The following is a 19,412-nucleotide window of genomic DNA, read 5'->3' on the forward strand; positions in this document are numbered from 1 at the left end:
AATTACTATGTGCCAGACACAATTTAAGTATTCTTACAACCACCCTGAGAATTATTGTTATCCTCATTTCTAGATGGAAAAAACTGAAGCACAGACAGAGATGTTAAACAACTTGCCCAAGGTACACAGCTAAGTGTCTGCAACTAGACTCAAAATCAGGCTGTCTAGTTTCAGGGCCCAGTCTCTGAAGCCTCTGCTCTAAAGCAGAGATGCCAACAAAAACATGATAGAATGTTCTATGTCAATTTCAGCTCAATAAAACTGGAAAGTGAAAAGAAATATAATACACACCACCAATGTGAGCCATATACGTAAGTTCAAATGTTCTAGTAGCCACGTTAAAAGGCAAAATAAAGAAGTAAAATTAATTTTAATGTTACCTACTCTAACCAACTACCTCTAAAATATTAACATTTCAACAATGTAATCAATAAAAATAATTCTATGTTTAAAAAAAATTTTTTTAATTAAAAAAAAATTTTTTTTGACAGAGAGAGACAGAGGGCGAGTTAGTGAGGGGCAGAGAGAGGGAGACACAGAATCCCAAGCAGGCTCCAGGCTCTGAGCTGTCAGCACAGAGCCCGATGTGGGGCTTGAATTCACAAACCATGAGATCATGACCTGAGCCTAGTCGGTCACCTAATCAACTGAGCCACCCAGACACCCTTTGTTTCACATTAAAAAAAATTTTTTTTAATGCTTTATTTTATTTTTTTGAGAGACAGAGACAGCGTACGAGCAGGGCAGGGGCAGAGAGAGAGGGAGACAGAATTCAAAACAGGCTCCAGGTTCTGAGCTGTCAGCACAGAACCCGATGTGGGGCTCAAACTCACAAACCATGAGATCACCACCTGAGCCCAAGTCTGAAGCTTAACTGACCGAGCCACCCAGGTGCCCCTCACATTTTTAAATGTGAATGAAATCTTCTAAATCTAAACTTTTAAACTTAGAGTGCATTTCAATTAAAATGCTAAATTTGCATCAGAAATATTTTATCTATATTTATATTTCATATAATTTGCAGCTGAAAAAGTAGATTCACATACCCAAGTTTTTCCAAACAAACTTAAAAGTTTTCCAATAATTGGGTCAAGTTCCAAAAATTGCTTTTTAAATATTTGCATCTGTATTGTCAAAACTGTTTCCTGTGTTTAGAAGAAATGATATGACTTTGAAGCAAATCCTATAAGTTTCGAAACTAAGTTAAATAATTCACTAACTCTATCAACTCAGTAGTGTTAACATTGAAATCAAAGGAGTATTGCATAAATTTAAAGCAACTATAAATTCATCAATATTAGCAAAATGTTCATATTTTTTAGTTTTTACAGCTAATTCACATAATCTTGCTTACAATGAATATCCTCTGTATATTAATTCATGCTAGAAAAATGGGTTAATTGTTGTTATTGATTGTTATTGTAAAAAAATTCCATTTCACCATAAATTCTTGTACTTTCTAGCAAATAAATTTTTCCTTCCTTGGAATTTCAAATTTAGCTCATTCATATGCAATGTGATATTCAGTAAGAAAATGTATGGGGCGCCTGGGTGGCTCAGTCAGTTAAGCATCCAACTTGGGCTCAAGTCATAATCTCGTGGTTCATTAGTTCATGCCCCACATAGGGCTCTGTGCTGACAGCTCAGGGCCCGGAGCCTGCTTTGGATTCTGTGTCTCCCTCTCTCTCTGCCCCTCCCCAGCTTGCACTCGCTCTCTGTCAAAAATAAACGACCATTAAAAAAAATTTTTTTTAAAGAAAATGTAAACCACACTACTATCATTTTGCCTTTGATTATTGAGTATTTGGCAGGTATTCCTTTCATTTCAAGAAATGGATTAACAGTGTGATAAATCTTTGTAAAGGTCCTCCACTACTCAACTAATGAGCATTGGAAAAGAACGAGATCATTATATTCATTTACTGTTTCTATAGTTCCACAAGTTGATAATTCATAGCATTTGCACATTTATACAACAATTTTAACCACTGTATCCATGACACTGTTCAGAAAACTAAACGCAAATGTCTCCAATACCTATCAGACAAGAAGAATGAAACAGTTAGAAGAAAGATCAGTTTCTTGCTTTAAAATTTCAATGAATCCCCGGGCACCTGGGTGGGTCAGTCGGTTAAGCATCTGGCTTTGGCTCAGGTCATGATCTCATTGTTCCCAAGTTCGAACCCTGCATCGGGCTCTGTGCTGACAGCTCAGAGCCTGGAGCCTGTTTGGGATTCTGTGTCTCCCTCTCTGTCTCTACCCCTCCCCCACTCGTGCTCTCTCTCTCAAAAATAAATAAAAATTTAAAAAAATTTTTTTTAATTTCAATAATTCCAGACTTTTGACTTAATGTAATTAGGAGACCTAGGGCTGTAATGGAAACTATGTTTTCACATCCAGATGAAGTTTTTCTTTGATACGTGTAAGAAACTCAACCATATCCATACCAGTGAGTTCAGTTTTTAGGCTGTGAAATAAGACTTTTCTTTTCCGAATAAGTCTGAAAGTCTTTTGAGACAGAACACATCCAAGGTATGAATTGGGCAGTGTCTCTTATATGGCAGACTTCTCCAATGGCGAAAAAGCCCTTGCCATCTTTCACACTTTGAATCAACCGAACTTATATTAAGACTTTGTATCCAATGGGCAATTGTTTAGAGGCTTAACTGAAGAGTTTTATTTTTTGTAAAATGTCTTTTTTAGCTTGTTTCTTATACTAACCCAACAAAATCTTCATAACTGAAATAATAATTTATTTTATTATTTCTCCACGTAAAAACAATTTCCTTCTTTGTGCAAGAATCTACGTCATCTTAAAGCTGCCAAAGTTAGAAGTTCACATCCTGCTAAAAATTGTTTTTAAAATATTTGTTGGACATTTAATTTTAATTTCAGGCAACTAATATTGATTCTCTTTTGACTGTTGAGAGGAAACATTTTAACAAATTCACTATGTATTTGTTGCAACTCTCTCCTAATATTGCCCACATTATTATCTTTAAAATTATTTTTTTACTAACAGCTTTTTCATTTTGTTTTGCAGAAACTTGCAATTGCCAATCATTTTGAAATTTGTGACACACCTTCTTCTGGTCTCTTTTGTCTTCATTGATTTAAAGTACACGGTAGCTTCAAAATCTCTACTCAATTCTGCATCAGTAGTATGCCTGTACTTTAAATATTAAAATGTTTTCCATACTTATTTTTTTTAACTAGAAACATAATTTATTATGTCACAATTAAAATTAAAATAAGTATTTTGATTTTATTACAAATTATGATTTATAGTGCCATCACCATAACTTACATTGTCTACATAAACTATTCAAATAAATGTATTATAATATTACATTGGTACGTAAAAAAATGTATTCAAACCAGTTAATCCATTGATACCAATTAGATCAGATGTGTGCCTATATGCATGTATGCACCCAATACATATATTACAATATAACAATATTTTTCACAGTATGTTTAACAGGAAAATGAATTAGAATGCTTCAGGTTTTAAATTAAAATTAAATTCAGGGGTGACTGGGTGGCTCAGTTGGTTAAGCTTCCAACTCTTTTTTTTTTTTAATTTTTTTTAATGTTTATTTATTTTTGAGACAGAGAGAGACAGAGCATGAACGGGGGAGGGTCAGAGAGAGAGGGAGACACAGAATCAGAAGCGGGCTCCAGGCTCCAAGCTGTCAGCACAGAGCCCAATGCGGGGTTCGAACCCACGGACTGTGAGATTATGACCTGAGGCGAAGTCTGACGCTTAACCGACTGAGCCACCCAGGCACCCCAAGCTTTGAACTCTTTATTTCAGCTCAGGTCATGATCTCATGGTTCCTGGGTTTGAGCTCCATGCAGTGGGGCTTTGCGCTGACAGCATGGAGCCTGCTTGGGATTTTCTCTCTCTTTCTCTCTCTCTATCTCTCTCAAAATAAATAAACAAACCTAAAAAATAAAATTTAATTTAATTTAATTAAAATTAAATAACATTTTAAATTCAGTTCCTCAGTCACACTAGCCACATTTCAAGTGTTCACTAGCCACATGTGGCTAGTGACTACCATATTGGACAAGATAGCTCTCGATTGTCATTTAGCAGAATCAGAGCTATAATTCAAACCTTGATTCTAAGTCCTTTCTCAACCTCTCCTTGCCAGGAGCTATGGCTGGAAAGAGACATCCTGGTGGCCTCCCAGGTTCAAGGTCTATCAATAGGGGTTAAGAGCACCAACATAGATCTTGAACAGCTCCAGGCATGGAGGAGGTTAAAAGGACAGGCGTGGGTCCACATAAGCAAAAGGAGGGAAATGAATCACAAAGCACTTCTGATGGTTATAGTCTATAAACTCATAGAGACTTGGACTCAATAAAAGCAAGATAAAGTAGGGAATAAAGCCCTAAGACAAGAAGCTTTGAGAAACTGAGGTTCAAATCGTATCTATTTAATTGTGGGGAGACATGGTCCATCCCTATGGCAGTCACATAAGAACTGCTGAAGGTACCAATTTCTCTAAAGATGTCTCACAGAGGAGTGATGTGATTCTTTAGGTTAGGAAGTCCACTCTGGCTGCAGTGAGCTACAGAATAGCCTTGATAGGGAAAAGAATGGAGCTTCAAATCCAATTTGGAGATGACTGTTGTCTACAATAAGGTACAGTACAAGGAGACAGAAGGAAGGAAGGAAGGAAGGAAGGAAGGAAGGAAGGAAGGAAGGAAGGAAGGAAGGAAGGAAGGAAGGAAGGAAACGAAACCTAGAGATACCACTCCACCATCTTTTATTCTCATGAGGTTTTCTCCTTGCTCTGCAATATGTTGGCACCTTCCGTGTTTGGTTTCTCCAGATGACTCATCTCTTCTTTTGTATTATCTTTCTGTTTGTGTCTTCTAGGCTGGTTTCTACTTTCTCACATCACAAGTTGTATAGTTGCCTCTAATTTACAGATCTTTCCCTCTCCTCCCTGGACTAGCCTCTTTAGGTATTGGTCCATTCAGAAAATCACTCCATTGTTGAAAAAATTCAGAGTAAAATTTCTATCTAAATTGATTTTTATCCTCGTTAGGATTTGTTGTATCTCTTGAATTGATGGGTTTATAGTTTTCACCAAATTTGGAAAATGTTCTGCCATTATTTCTTCAAATATTACTTCTTGCTCTCCCCACCCTTCTTTGGGATTTCAATTATACTATTTTTGACCACTTTCTAATGTGTCACCAAGAGTGTATTCTTTTTTTTTTTTCCAGCCCTCTTCTTCTCTGTAGTATGAATAGTTTCTGTTGCTATATTTTCAAGTCCATTGATATTTTCTTCTGCATTAAGTTGCTCTTAAGCCCATTTAATAAATTTTTCATTTTAGATATTGTACTTTTCAGCTCTAGAAGTTCCATTAGATTTCTTTTTATAGTTTCCATTTCACTCCTCATTATGTTCATGTTTTTCTTTAAATTCCTGAGCATATTTATGATAACTCTTTTATAGTTCTTGCCACCTAATTGCATAATCTCTAGCATTTCTGGGTCTGTTTCTATTGATTGATTTTTATATTGTTTATGAACCACATTTTTCTGCTTATTTGCATGTCTAGTAACTTTTGATTGGATGTTGGACACTGTATTGCTCCATGGTTGAGTGGACAGTTACATGCAGATAAGTTTTTTTAACGTTTATTTATTTTTATTTTGAGAGAGAAAGAGAGAGGAGGAGGGTCAGAGGAGAGAGGGAGAGAGAGAACCCCAAGTAATCTCCACACTGTCCACACAGAGCCCAATGTGGGCCTCAAATGCATGAACTATGAGATCATGACCTGAGCTGAAATTGACAGTCTGATGCTCAACTGACTGAGCCACCCAGGGGCCCCTCCTATGAATTTTTTTTACATATATAAAATGGAATTCCATATATATATATGGAATGTGTGTGCGTGTAAGCTTTGTGTGCATCCGTGTGTACATATATAACCATATTTAAATATACTCTTCAGATATCTCTAAACAATAAATATGTTTTTACATAGTTTTAAGCTTCATTCATTCATTCATTCATTCATCCAGAGTTATAACTTTTCTGAGCTTCTATATCTAGACACAGCAGACAAAACAAAGAGACACTCAATAGAAATCTATTTACCAGGTACTGAGAGGTCTCCTAGAATTGTCTTAAGGGACCACGGAGCCAATACAACTGCTTGACCAAACATGTACCCTTGGGCATCTTGGGGAAGGAGCAGTTCTGGCTGAAGCAAGGGCTTGGCACTTGATTCTATTTCCTGAACTCATGGCAGAATTCTGGGGAGGAAATAGAGTTCTGAGGAAGAACTAACTGTGCAGCTACTGCTGATGATACCACCACAACTACCATCATCAGATCTGTCCCACATGCCCATGATGAGTCAGGCACTGTAGTGTTTTTCGAAGCATTCTCTCTCAAAGCAAGCATGCTTGTCCCTGTTTTTTAGATGAAGCAACTAAGGCTACAAAGACCTTAACCTAACCTTTCTTCTGAACCCTGCCCCTCATTCCAAGTGTTAATGAGCATCTTCACTTAGAGAGTCCACAGTCATGTCAAACCCAACAAGTCTGAAAGTTCTCTCTGCTTGCAACCTCTCCTCCCTTTATTTCTCCCTTTATTTCTCCAATTGCTAGGGGGTTAAACATATTGCATTCTGATAATCACTGCCCTACTCCAAAACCTGTCAACAGCTTCTCTCTACCTAAAGAATTAAGTACAAACTCCTTACCCCGGCATTCAAAGTCCCCTATGGTAGGCCCCCCCAACCTGTGTTCCACTTTATCTACTACTACTTTCCTATACCCCGGTCAAATTCATCTAGTTTCTGTTCTCCAAATGTGCCACATATATTCCCATCTCAGGAATCTTGCTCATGCTGTCTCCCACCAGAATGTTCTCCACTCTTCCTCTACATATCTACCTATTGAAATCCTATGCATTCTTCAAGGTTAATTTTAAATGACCTACTCCTCCTTCTCACCTGTTCTTCATTCCCTATCAGAATATTATCTTTCCTTCTTTAGTTCTGATTGCATTTTGTTTGTACATTTCCTATCTTCTTTTTTAATGTTTATTTATTTTTGAGAGAGAGAGAGAGACAGAGCACGAACAAGGGAGGGGCAGAGAGAGAAGGAGGCACAGAATCCAAAGCAGGCTCCAACCCCTGAGCTATCAGCACAGAGCCCGACGTGGGGCTCAAACTCACAAGCTGTGAGATCATGACCTGAGCTGAAGTCGGACGCTCAACCGACTGAGCCACCCAGGCGCCCCTCATCTTTTATTCTTATTTCTTCAAATATCTCCTCCCCTCCTTTTTTTCCTACTTTCTTGGAAGTTAGTACTTCTGTGTGCTTACAACTTACAGACTGCAAGATCATGACCTGAGCTGAAGTCAGACACTTAACTGACTGAGCCACCCAGGCGCCCTGTACATTTCTTATCTTAACTTATGCTCTGACTCTCTGTGTGTTTGACTTTTCTTCTTCATAAAAGTATAAAATCCAAGAGAGGAAAAGCTTTTCCTTCCTCATCTTTACTTTTCTAGCATGTGGCATATACTGCTTAGCATATAGAAGGAAACAGTACTGTAAATCATTGAATTGATACAGTATTTTAATTTTTTTATTTTTTTAATGGTTATGTATTTTTGAGACAGAGAAAGACAGAGCATGAGTGGGGGAGGTGCAAAGAGAGAGGGAGACACAGAATCCGAAGCAGGCTCCAGGCTCCAAGCTGTCAGCACAGAACCAAATGCAGGGCTTGAACTCATGAACTGTGAGATCATGACCTGAGCCAAAGTCAGATGCTTAACTGACTGAACCAGTACTATATCAGGCGCCCTGATATAGTACTTTCTCTCTTTTGAAAACTAGTACTCAAATAGTTCATATTGAAATATGGAGTCCAACATGTGCATGGACTAGAATTATATCTTACACAGATTATGTTCATTCTCCAGTCCTACCCCATATCCTTGACCCAAAGTAAGCTGGGAAATACAATCACTATAATTTAGTGTGAGAGAGTGAATCGTAGCTATTGAGGGCAAGAAAAGGTCTTGGCCATTCAAGAAGCTGGGAAAGCTGGAAATCTTACATAGGCCTTGCTTGAAACTGGGAGGAAATCCTGAGTAGGAAGATAGATTTTTGCTTCTTCTATAAAGGCATTGTAAAGAGATTGTGTCATAGTTTTGTGTGAAAGATGGTTAGGATTAAGGACACAGGTGAGTGAGTAAGTGTGTGTGTGTGTGTGTGTGTGTGTGTGTGTGCACACGCATGCATGCCTACTTGCACATTATGGCATGTTCAGAGGGGTCACTGAGCCCTATTTGTGACTAGTAAGGGATGCCTTGTTCCTGATCTTTGGCCCGCTGCCACAGTAGATACAAGAGGCTGTACTGGGCCCTCGTTCTCTCCTGTGCAGCCCTACTGACCATTTGACACTGGAATCTACTGAGACACTTGACAGGTTACACATCTCTTACCCATTTGTTTCTGTCATTATTATTATTATTATTATTATTATTATTTTGTTACAGAGGAAAAAGAAGCTTGTGTTGTTTGTAATTTCTTACTTTGCTCTGGCCTATTCCAGGCTGTCAGCCTAGGCTAATCCTCATCTTTCCTCAAATTAATACACAACATATCATCACCTCTTTTTGAAAATAAAGATCCAGCTCTCCAGACTCAATGACCTTAAAAAAACTCTGTTAATTCAACACATGTAGCTTCAGATTTATCTTTGCTTCCCCTGCCCTTCCTTCCTCTGGCACTCTTTTCTTTCCCCTCCCATAAAAGAAAACTGGCTCAGCCTTTGGACTTTTTGTTTAAGGCCCCCAGTTCATCTGGTCACCCAATTCAAAGCATTGCTGTCATTTGTAATTCTTCCCTTTGACTTGCCAACTTACTCCCTTTAGTCAAGTCTTTCTAGTGTTTCTGTTGTAATGTTCCTCGCCTCTATTCCCAAGGCCATTTTTGGTTTAAGCCAGTGACCATCAAGGAATAGGGGATAAGGTGTGAACAGAGTTGGTCAAGGGGATGGGGTGGGTGTTGGATTGTCACTTGGGAATTTTTCAAAATTCCATATAGTGAATTAAAAAAAATTTTTAATGTGTATTTGTTTTTGAGAGGTGGGGGGAAGGGGCAGAGAGAGAGAGAGAGAGAGAGAGAGAGAGAGAGATACAGAATCCAAAGCAGGCTACAGGCTCTGAGCCGTCAGCACAGAGCCCAACATCGGGCTCAAACTCATGACCTGTGAGACCATGCCCTGAACCAAACTTGTATGTTTAATCTATTGAGCCACCCAGGAGCCCCTAAAATTGCATATAGTTTAAATAAGTTTCACAGGTGATGCTGACAGATTGCTTAGTACCACTCAGGCGGGTCCTTATCACCTGGACACTTGTTCTCAACTCCAACCAATCTCTTTGGCTTCCACTTCCCCCACCAGTGTTCTGGGTAGAAGCACTACTTTCAACATGACATCTTTTCTTCAAACATTCTTCAGTTTCCCCACTGATCTCAGGTTAAAGTCCCATCTTGTTAACATGCCATCATCAGATGCCACCTTCTTTCTCTGTTGCTTTCTCCAATATGGGTACCCTGGGATTTTTCTCACCCTCTTTCTTTCTTGTTCTACACACTCTGCATAAGAGAACAAGGGTATTCTTAGACCTCATCTACTCTCTTTTCACTGATGACTCTCAGACCTCTATGTTCAGACAGATCTCTTTCCTTCCAGACTGCACTATCCAACTGCACACTGCATGTTCTCTCAAAATCAATGTCCAACTTATTATGTCCATTATATTCTTCCTCTCCTTGTGTCACTATGGCATTGCTGTCCACCAGTCACTGAATCCAGATACCACGAGGCATCCTTTCCTCCTCTCTGTGCCTTACCTCCCCACCCTCACCCCCAAATAGATCACCATGTCCTTTTCTTTATTTACAAGATCTCCCTCATTTGACCTCAGAAGTCTTCTTCAGGCTCTCATCATTCTTTTTCTGGCCTACTGGTCTCCTTGTCTCTGGTCTTGCCCTCTGTAATCAGTTCATCCTCCACACTGCCAACAATGTAATTTTTCTAGAGTGTCAATGTGATCGTACCACTCACCTTTTAAAAGGCTGACTTGAAAATCAAGTCTAGTAACTGCACATGACCTGGCTTGCCCTCATCTTCTGCCCGCTGTAGAAGGCTCCCTTCAGCTTCATGGTGCATCTCCTCTCAGGGCTCTCCACACCTTCCATATTCTATTCCCACTTCTTTTTTAAGACATTTAATCTAATTTTTACTTTATTATTATTTTTAAATGTTTATTTATTTTGAGAGAGAGAGGGAGAGGGAGCAAGCAGGAGAGAGGCAGAGAGAGGGAGAGAGAGAATCCCAAGCAGGATCTGCACTGCCATCACAGACCCAGATGTGGGGCTCAAACTCACAAATGGTGAGTTCATGACCTGAGCCAAAATCAAGAGTCAGACACTTAACTGACTGAGCCACCCAGGTGCCCCTTTTAATTTTATTTGAGAGAGGGAGAGAGAGAGAGAGAGAGAGAGAGAGAGAGAGCGAGCGAGAGCGCAGGGGAGGGGGCAGAGGTAGAAAGAGAGGGAATCCTAAGCAGACTCCATGATGAATGTGGAGCCTGACACAGGGCTTGATCCCATGACCCTGGGACCATGACTCGAGCTGAAATCAAGCGTTGGATACTCAACTGACTGAGCCACCCAGGTACCCCCCCCCCCAACAACTTCTTGTAATGAGTTCCCTTTTGTTTCTTTTCCTAGATAACTCCTTGTAGTTCTTCAGTTCCCAAATCTAGAACCTTGTACTCTAGAAAGCTTTTCTTGCTCCCAACCCCACAGATTTCCTCTGTGCTTACCTCTTTCACAATATTTATTATATTATCTATGCTGATTTGTAATTTTTTTTTTTTTTTTTGGTTTTTGGTTTTGTTCCCCTTTCCAGAATCTCTCAAGGGAAAAAAAAATCTGTTTTTTTTTCCTTTCTATCCCCAGAAACTAGACCAGAAAATAGCCAATAATAAGTGCTGAATGTTTATCAAGTGAGTGAATGAATGTACCTTCTCCAGCTTTCGTTCTCACCCTTCTTCTAGAAATCACCTTCTCTAGCCAACACATCTTCCCACCTCCTCTGTACCTGCCTGTGCTTCCCCCTGCATGCCTTCACACCATTCTTCTCTGGACTGACCGGTGGTGATACCAAGTAGTGACAGAGAGGGGAGGTGGAGGTGGGAATAATAAGTTGGACACTTTGAGTTGAGAGACACACAGTAAGCAGTTGGATAGAGCTCTACCTTACCACTTCCCTGGTTCTTTACTTAGGTGATTATGCCCAATCCTCCAAGTCTAGCTTAAACCCCAACTCCTCCACCTCAACACAAACACCAGCTGTGGGCTTCTCAAAATTTATTGTCTTGGCTCTCATCAAATATTGTTGTGAATGAGACATTATCTTTTCCTGGACACATGCCTCGTCTCTTCCCCTAAGAGCACATGCTTCCTTAGGGTTGAGACCACAACCTTTAGCCATAAGGCCTTACCCATAATAGGCCTAATAAGTAGATGTCACTGCCTGTTTGGTTTACAGGATGACCAGCTGTCCTGGTTTACCCAGGATTTAGGGGGCTCCTGGACAGGAGACTTCCAGCACTCGAACTTGGAAAGTCCCTGGCAAACCAGGACCAGCTGGTCACCCCACTGGTTAGCTACACAGCTGTGTACATCTGCTGTGTGGAATGATATGGTGTTTCCTCTGGTGCATATTCCCTCCTTTGTTTTTATAGTTGAACTTTAATTAATATGAACTTTCCCCACTGATGGCAAACTCCATGCAGGCAAACTTTGTCTCATTCATGGCTATTCTCCAAGCCCCTGGAAGAGACAGATACATTATAGGAAGTTAATGGGCAATTTTTGAATGAATGAATGAATGAACGAATAGGAAATACTCAACACCATTATATCTCTTAATAATCTCATTTTCTATCTTGGCAATGGGACTTCATAATTCCACATATACAAAATTGTTAAAGTGCTAGGCACTTTATGGTAGTGATAGTCCAATCCATTCAGTATCACTTTTTTGCATGAATGCCTTTGTATAGAGTGAATAAAAAGAGGCTGAATTTCCATTGATTTTTACAAAAGAAGAATAGAAGCCCCCAGAGGTGCTAGAATATAAAAGTTTCTTCTCAACATGTCCTTGGATCTCTAGGACCAAACTCTCAGGGGATCAGAAAGGGGTGTCACACAGATAACAGAGAATTTCAGACAGGATCTCATTTGATCTCTTTCTTCCAGATTCTTCATATGAACGGTGCCAACTACATGGCGGGTGTTAAATTTATGGTGGTAAGGGTGGCTCAGTTGGTTAAGTGTCCGACTTCGGCTAGGTCATTGATCTCATGGTGAGTTCGAGCCCTGTGTCAGGCTTTGTGCTGACAGCTCAGAGCCTGGAGCCTGCTTGGGATTCTGTGTGTGTGTGTGTCTCTCTCTGCCCCTCCCCTGCTCACACTTTGTGTCTCTCTCAAACATAAATATACATAAAAATAACTAAATTTATGGTAGTGATTACATTTATACACACCCACAGACATGCATATATGTGTGTGTGTGTGTGTGTGTGTGTGTGTCTATATATTAAAGCTATATTGTTTGGGATAGAAGTCAAAGCTTAGGATCTAAAAACATTGGAATATTTCCAGTCCAATAATACCTGAAAACCCCACAGTCCTACTAATACTGATTCTTCAAACCGTAGATACCACCTGACATTAAAGAAATAAGATCAATTTGCTGATTTTTTCCAAATTGATTGTTTTCTGCAAGTGTGAGCCCAAATGGCAAGCAAATAAGAGAGAACACATTGCTGGCATGTAGCAGCTAGATATTTTAAGACAGGGACTGCCTCAAAACCTGGATGCTTCTTCCAGGTGAACAGAAAGGGAAGACCACTTATAGATTTATATAAAATCCCCCTATAAATGGAGGATTAAGAAACCATATAGTATTTTTATAATCACTGCTTTGCAAAATATGTCTAGAGGGCAGTCATGTGTTGAATTTAATCTCTCCTTTCTCTTTAACTATCCACCTCCAAGTCAAATTCTGACACAAGGTGGGACATACTATTTGATTCTGTTGCAATGGAATGTTTTCTTGGTAACATACTGTGTGAAATAAGCAAATTCATCTACTGAGATAGGAAAATCTTTTTTGTGATAAAGAAATGTGGAAAAACTTCTTGAATGGCAAGTATTCTTTTCTTTTCTTTTTTGTCTTATCCATATGAAAACTGTTTTAAGATTCATCTCAAGCATTACTTTTTCTGTTAAATTTTCCCTGGTTCTCTCCTCCCAAACCAACCTTGGATCTTCTTTCCACTGTTTTCACACAACACCGTAAGGAAGGTTTATATACGATGTAGTCTTTGGTCATGTGTTTATGTTGCCCCTCCTCACTAAATTGTAGGGTCCATGCTTTATTTATCTTCCCATTCCTAGTGTCTGGCATATTGCCTGGCACCTAGCAGGCACTTGAAAAATGCTTTCAGAGTTGAATTAAAGTGTGGAGAGTTTGCCAACGTCAGGCTTTTTAGTTCCACTCTGCAGGACAAGAGGATATGGCATGAACTGAGCCTCTTCAAATTATATCCTGGTCCCTCATCAATATAGGTAAATGATTGAGTACACCAGGGGTTTTCAGAAATTTATGATTACAGCTTGCTTAGATGAAGCAAAAGCCCTCACAGCTATGAAAGGGAGATTCTGTGATAATCATAACATGTAAGTATCCTAGCATGTTTTGGGGGATTAAGAATACCCTCTGCAGCACGCTCCTCTAAGATAAATCTCCATTCTAACCCATCTCTACTGCCACTGACCTTGTCTAAGCTCCTGGTTGACCAACACAATAGCCTGTACAATAAACTATACCGAACTGATTTGATCATGATAAACTTGACTAAAAACAATTTGTAACTAAAAAGCAAAAGCAGCAGCAATTGAAAACCATGACAGCTGAACCTGCCCTGTTAACAAATGGCCCTTCCTGAAAATTGCAGGCATTCCAATCACCTCAAGGAGCAATTGTGCTTGCACAAGGGCCAGAGAGACAACACAGATTTAGAGTCCTTGAAAAAATCTAGGGAAGTGATGAGTTTTATTTATGAAAACCAAATTTCAATAAGCTTTGACAACTGGCATACTAAGTTATTAGTCAGATCTCATTGGACACAGAAACACAAGTCTCCTGAAAGATATATTTTAGAAAGGACTTTGCAATTCGGAACAGTTGGGGGCACGTGAGAAGGACCTTCTTGGTCTGCCCCAGGGTCAGGTACTGGCTTAACCAAACCTGTACCAATCAGTCATTGGCATTCCTTTGGCTTTCTAATTCTGTTAATGCACAGCGTGCAAATATAAATATCTGTTACACGAATGAATTAATGAATAAAATAATGAATGAATGAATGAATGAATGAATATGCATAAACCTGTAAGAACGCTAGAAGGTTCACTGAAATCTGGAGCCGTATGAAATACCTATGAATCATGAAGCTTCTGGTGGAGCTTCTTAAAACGTGAATTTATTAAATCCTAAGGACGTAAACATACTATATCTCTGGAAGAAGCACATGGAAGAATCTGACAGCATTGGTTGCCTCTGAGGAGGAGAACTGGGTGTTGGGAGACAGGGATAGGAGTGAGACTTTTCCAGTGACCCCTATACTCCTTTTAAATTTTAAATAAAGGGCATATTTAAATAAAAAGGAGTGAGGTATTAAAAATCAACATTTTTACGACCAATCAGATACTATCTTGACTTAGGTTCCAATGAGTGGTAGTGAGAATCAAATTTTCAAGAAAAATATATAGGAGAAATTTTGTCTTATTTTATTTTTGTCAATTTGGAAAATCCCACCACTATTTGAATCTGCAGATAAAGCACATTTGTCTGGTGCTCTATTAGAGTTTGGGAAGCAAGGCCTTTAAGGAAAGAGAATGTTGAGAATCCAAAACCTTGCTTGGATAGGTTTTAGAGAATTTCAGTGATTTGAAAAGAACGCTTTCTTTGATTCACTCTTTAAAACTATTAAAGGACCATGATTTTGCTATTGTGGATGTTGTTTCATGAATTGCTCATTTTCCTCAGCAAGCTAGGCATTGTGAACAAACGAATGAGATCAGTAAATGTACTTATGTTTATGGACTAACAAAATCAAGTCATGTGAGGACAAACCAAAGAATTTGTGAGTGATGAAGGCTTGGCCTCTCAATCACTGTTTATCAAGGGTCTTCACAGATGGGAAGAGGAGGATATCTATGGTGTGGAATCATCATCAACACTCTTCCTGCATCAGAGGCACACACAGATTAACACTGCAATTGCAGTTTTCTGATAGATGATTCTTAGTGACCAAGCTTCTGTTTAGGACCCAGATACTCTATTTACTAAAGACAGTACATGAAAAATCATATGTGTGTAAGATTATCATGTGTATAGTTTTCACTTTCCCAAGTATTTTCTTTCATGTGTCACATTTAAAACTCATGCCAACCCTATAAAAGAAAGCTGTTCACTTAACTCTTTTCCTGATGTACACACGTGGAAACCAAGGCTCTTGAGTGAGTGACTCAGCAGGATCATACTATTGGTAAGTAATAAATTCAGGCCTTTCAATTATTGAGCTATTGCTCTTGCCATCTTCCCCAAGATGTTTGGTGACTTGAATCCGGAACCCCATCCTCCTCTCTTTTCAGGTTTTGACTCACTCTTTCTTTAAAATTGTGTTCAAAATTCTTCCGCAAGGGGCCATTTCAGAAAGCCTAGATAGTTGTGCTGGGTCCATGCCTTTCAACAACTTGTTTCCAGTATCTGCTTTCCAGCTGTTGTGTTCTCTATTTTCTAGTATTTATTATCATATTTCAGTATGAATTTTTTTAAACATTTATTTCTTTTTGGGAGAGCACAAGTGAGGGAGGAGCAGAGAGAAATGGGGACAGAGGATCTGAAGGATCTGTGCTGACAGCAATGAGTCCAATGTGGGGCACAAGCCTATGAACCAGGAGATCATGACCTAAACCAAAATCAGCCGCTCAACTGACTGAGCCACCCAGGCACCCCCCAGTATGAATTTTAGCTTTACTCTACTGGTTTGCTTTCTGCTTTTTATTTTCCCTTCATATTCTATGTAAATCCTTTTTATTATTAATGGTACTGCCTCTTTTAGACATTTACAATCTTTTAAAATAATATTCACAGAATAGTAGTTTCAAGCTTTTGTGTGCATAAGAATGACCTAGGGAGCTTATGAACAATGGATTTCTAAGTACTTTTCCCATAGGTCCTCATTCTGTGTGTCTGGGGTCAGGTCCAGGAATCTACATTTTAAATAAGCACCTCAGAGGATTCTGATGTAGGTGATCGAATGGCCAAACTTTCAGAAACCCTGCTTTTGAGAATTAAAAACTAGACTGTCATGTTCTGTCCATCTATCCTGTGCTCAGTAGGGCATATGGAAGTATAGAATAACTGAGTTCTTGGTCTTTCAGTGTTTACAAACTTTTATGGGAGGAAGAGTGTAGCTCCATCTCCAATGGTATGTGATGATGGGGCATGTGAGTGACATAGACAATAAATGCTTTGGCAACATAGAGAAAGAAGGGAGACAAAACTGGCCAGATGATCGTAAATGCCTTCATAAAAGATAGGGGTTGAGCTGAGGTTTGAAGAGAAGATAGGTTTCAACCAGATGGAAAAACGATTATCTCGAGATGTTGGAAAAGTAAAGACTGAGGGTCAAGGAAGCACAACTACTTCTAGGGGATCAGTATGTGGAATGACATGTCTGACCTGAAAAAAGAGTTTGTGTAGAAAATGGTGATATTTATGCCTTGAAAGATAGGAGCTAGCTTGAAGACAGCTGGAATTTGGAATCTATTCTATAGGTACTGGTGGTTCTTCAAACGTGAATAAGATACAGTGTTTTTAAGTTAAAAAAATATATATTTATTTTTCTTTTATTATTTCAAAATTTTTTAATGTTTATTCATTTTTGAGAGACAGACCGCAAGCAGGGGAGGGACAGAGAGAGAGGTACACACAGAATCTGAAACCAGCTCCAGGCTCTGAGCTGTCAGCACGGAGCCCAACATGGGGTTGGAATTCACCAACCATGAGATTGTGACCTGTGCTGAGGTTGGATACTTAACCGACTGAGCCACCCAGGTGCCTCTAAAATTTTTATTTATTTTGGGGGGGAGGCGCAGAGAGAAAGGGAGAGAGAGAATCCCAAGCAGTTTCCACACTCATTGCAGAGAGGCATACAGGGCTCCATCTCACCACTGTGAGATCATGACCTGAGCCAAAATCAAAAGTCGATGCTTAACAGACTAAGCCACCCAGGTGCCCCTATAAACAGTGTTTTTAAAGGCTGATCTGGCAGTGAAGTCGAGAGCACTGAACTACATGGTCGGTTGTGCAAATTTTGAGAAGGCCTGGTCTGGCCATTTGTGAAGGTAGATTCAACATGGTCTGGAGCTTCAGTGGCTTTTCAAAGCTGCTGCTTACGTTTGAACCTCCCTGACTGGGAGAATTGTATATAGTTTCACCACTCTTGATCTGAGGAAGGAAATGTTTTGAGGTAGTTTGGCTCTGGATCTAGAATCCAACTTCCTGATCAAAGTTGGAATCTTCTGTACATATCCATCAGGTACTTTTGCTTAAACAGATAAACAGCACGTATTATTATCAAGTCAAAAGGAAAATGTCTGCAGCTCATGGGACAAGGAATGGATTTGGGCCACCACCGCAAAACCAAGCCAAAGGGAGACAATGTGCTCGCTTATCTAATTTTAAAATTTTTCCAGTCTTAAATTTAGGCTTAAAATATTTTTATACTCTTTTCACTCTACAAACGTTTATCCATTTTTTCTTAAACAGCAAAACAATTTCTGAATTTCCTTTAGTACTTTCTAATAATTTGGGTAGTGAGAGTCTTATAATAGGGTGGAGAACATTTAGTTCCCTTCACATACTTCTCATACAAATCAATTCACTTATTTTTATTAAGCATCATGATACGCAAAGCACACACACACAAAACTTAACTTTAATAAGTTTAAACTTTAGTCGTTAATCTCCAAGGAAGAGAGCACAATGAATGTAAATGGCAAGCTCCCAAATCCAGAAGCCACTGATGAGCGAATTTGTACTCATTCTGTTGGAAAAACTGAAGGCCTCTGGCTGAAGAAGGGGTGAAAATTAGTGGGATACTAACTTGGGCATGAGAAACCTCTTCTTGGATGGTGTGAATATAGAGAACTCTTTGAAGCTGGAGATGCTAGACTGCCCACACTAGGCGCGAGAACAGTTCTCGGAACCACGGTGCCTGAACCACTCAAGAGCTACAAAGCTATTCCGCAACTACCAATTATGCGGTTTGGGGCCAGTGGAGGTTCCAAGGCCCGCCCAGGGTTCCTGTGCCTAACTCAGACTGGACCGGCTCACTTCCTCGCCCGCCCGGGGCCCTTCGCCTGTCAATCCCCTGCCCTTTTCCCCCACCCGACTTCTGCTCCGCCCACTTCAGTGATGTAACTCCTGGCGTTCTTTCCCGCCGCAGATCTCAAACTCTCCACCAGTCGCTTCAGCTCCTCATTGGCCAGCAGAGAGGACAGGGAAGGGAAGGGACCTACCACATTGCTCTCTGAACTACCCACTCTAGTTTTCTGGTCTTCTGATAGGCCGTCAGGAGAGCAAGTAGAGCCTAGGCTTGTCGCGCAGGCGCGCAAAGTCCCTCGCTGGTGGCGGGGCACCTCTCCTCCACCACAAGAATTCATCGCGCTGTTGTGACGTAAGCGGCGCACGGCTTGCCGTTTTCACTTATGATTGGTTGTAGCAGAAGTCCGTCACACAACCACGCCCCATTTCTCTGCCTAGCCTCTCAGCTTAACGAGAGAGGAGGGAGGCCACGCCTCACTCCGTTCCTGCCGCTTAGCCCTGCGATTGGCTGAGGGAGCTGGCATGTTTTCCCACCCCCTACTCCCTCCCGAACGTCCGAGAGGCTGGTGGGACCCTGCGGAAGTTGTCAATCTCCTCCTTCCCCACCCCCCGCAAGGCCCCTCCTCCGGGCCGCGCGCCCTAGCGCGCGCGCACACGCACACACATTCCCCCCCCCAACCCCTGCGTGCACCCTCCACCTTCTCAAGTTGTAGCGGTCGCTCGCTGGGGGTTCTCCGTGGGCGGCGGAAGGGCGCGTGGGGGAGGGGGCTTGGACAGCTCCGAGCCTTGAGAAGCGAGTGTGTGCGCGCCCAGAGCCGGGGCGGCGGGTCACCGCCCCGGGAGATGAGGGTCCGGCGCTGACAGGGAAGAGCGGGCGCAGCGGA

Source organism: Acinonyx jubatus, chromosome E4, assembly GCF_027475565.1.
Source record: "Acinonyx jubatus isolate Ajub_Pintada_27869175 chromosome E4, VMU_Ajub_asm_v1.0, whole genome shotgun sequence".
NCBI lineage: Eukaryota > Metazoa > Chordata > Mammalia > Carnivora > Felidae > Acinonyx > Acinonyx jubatus.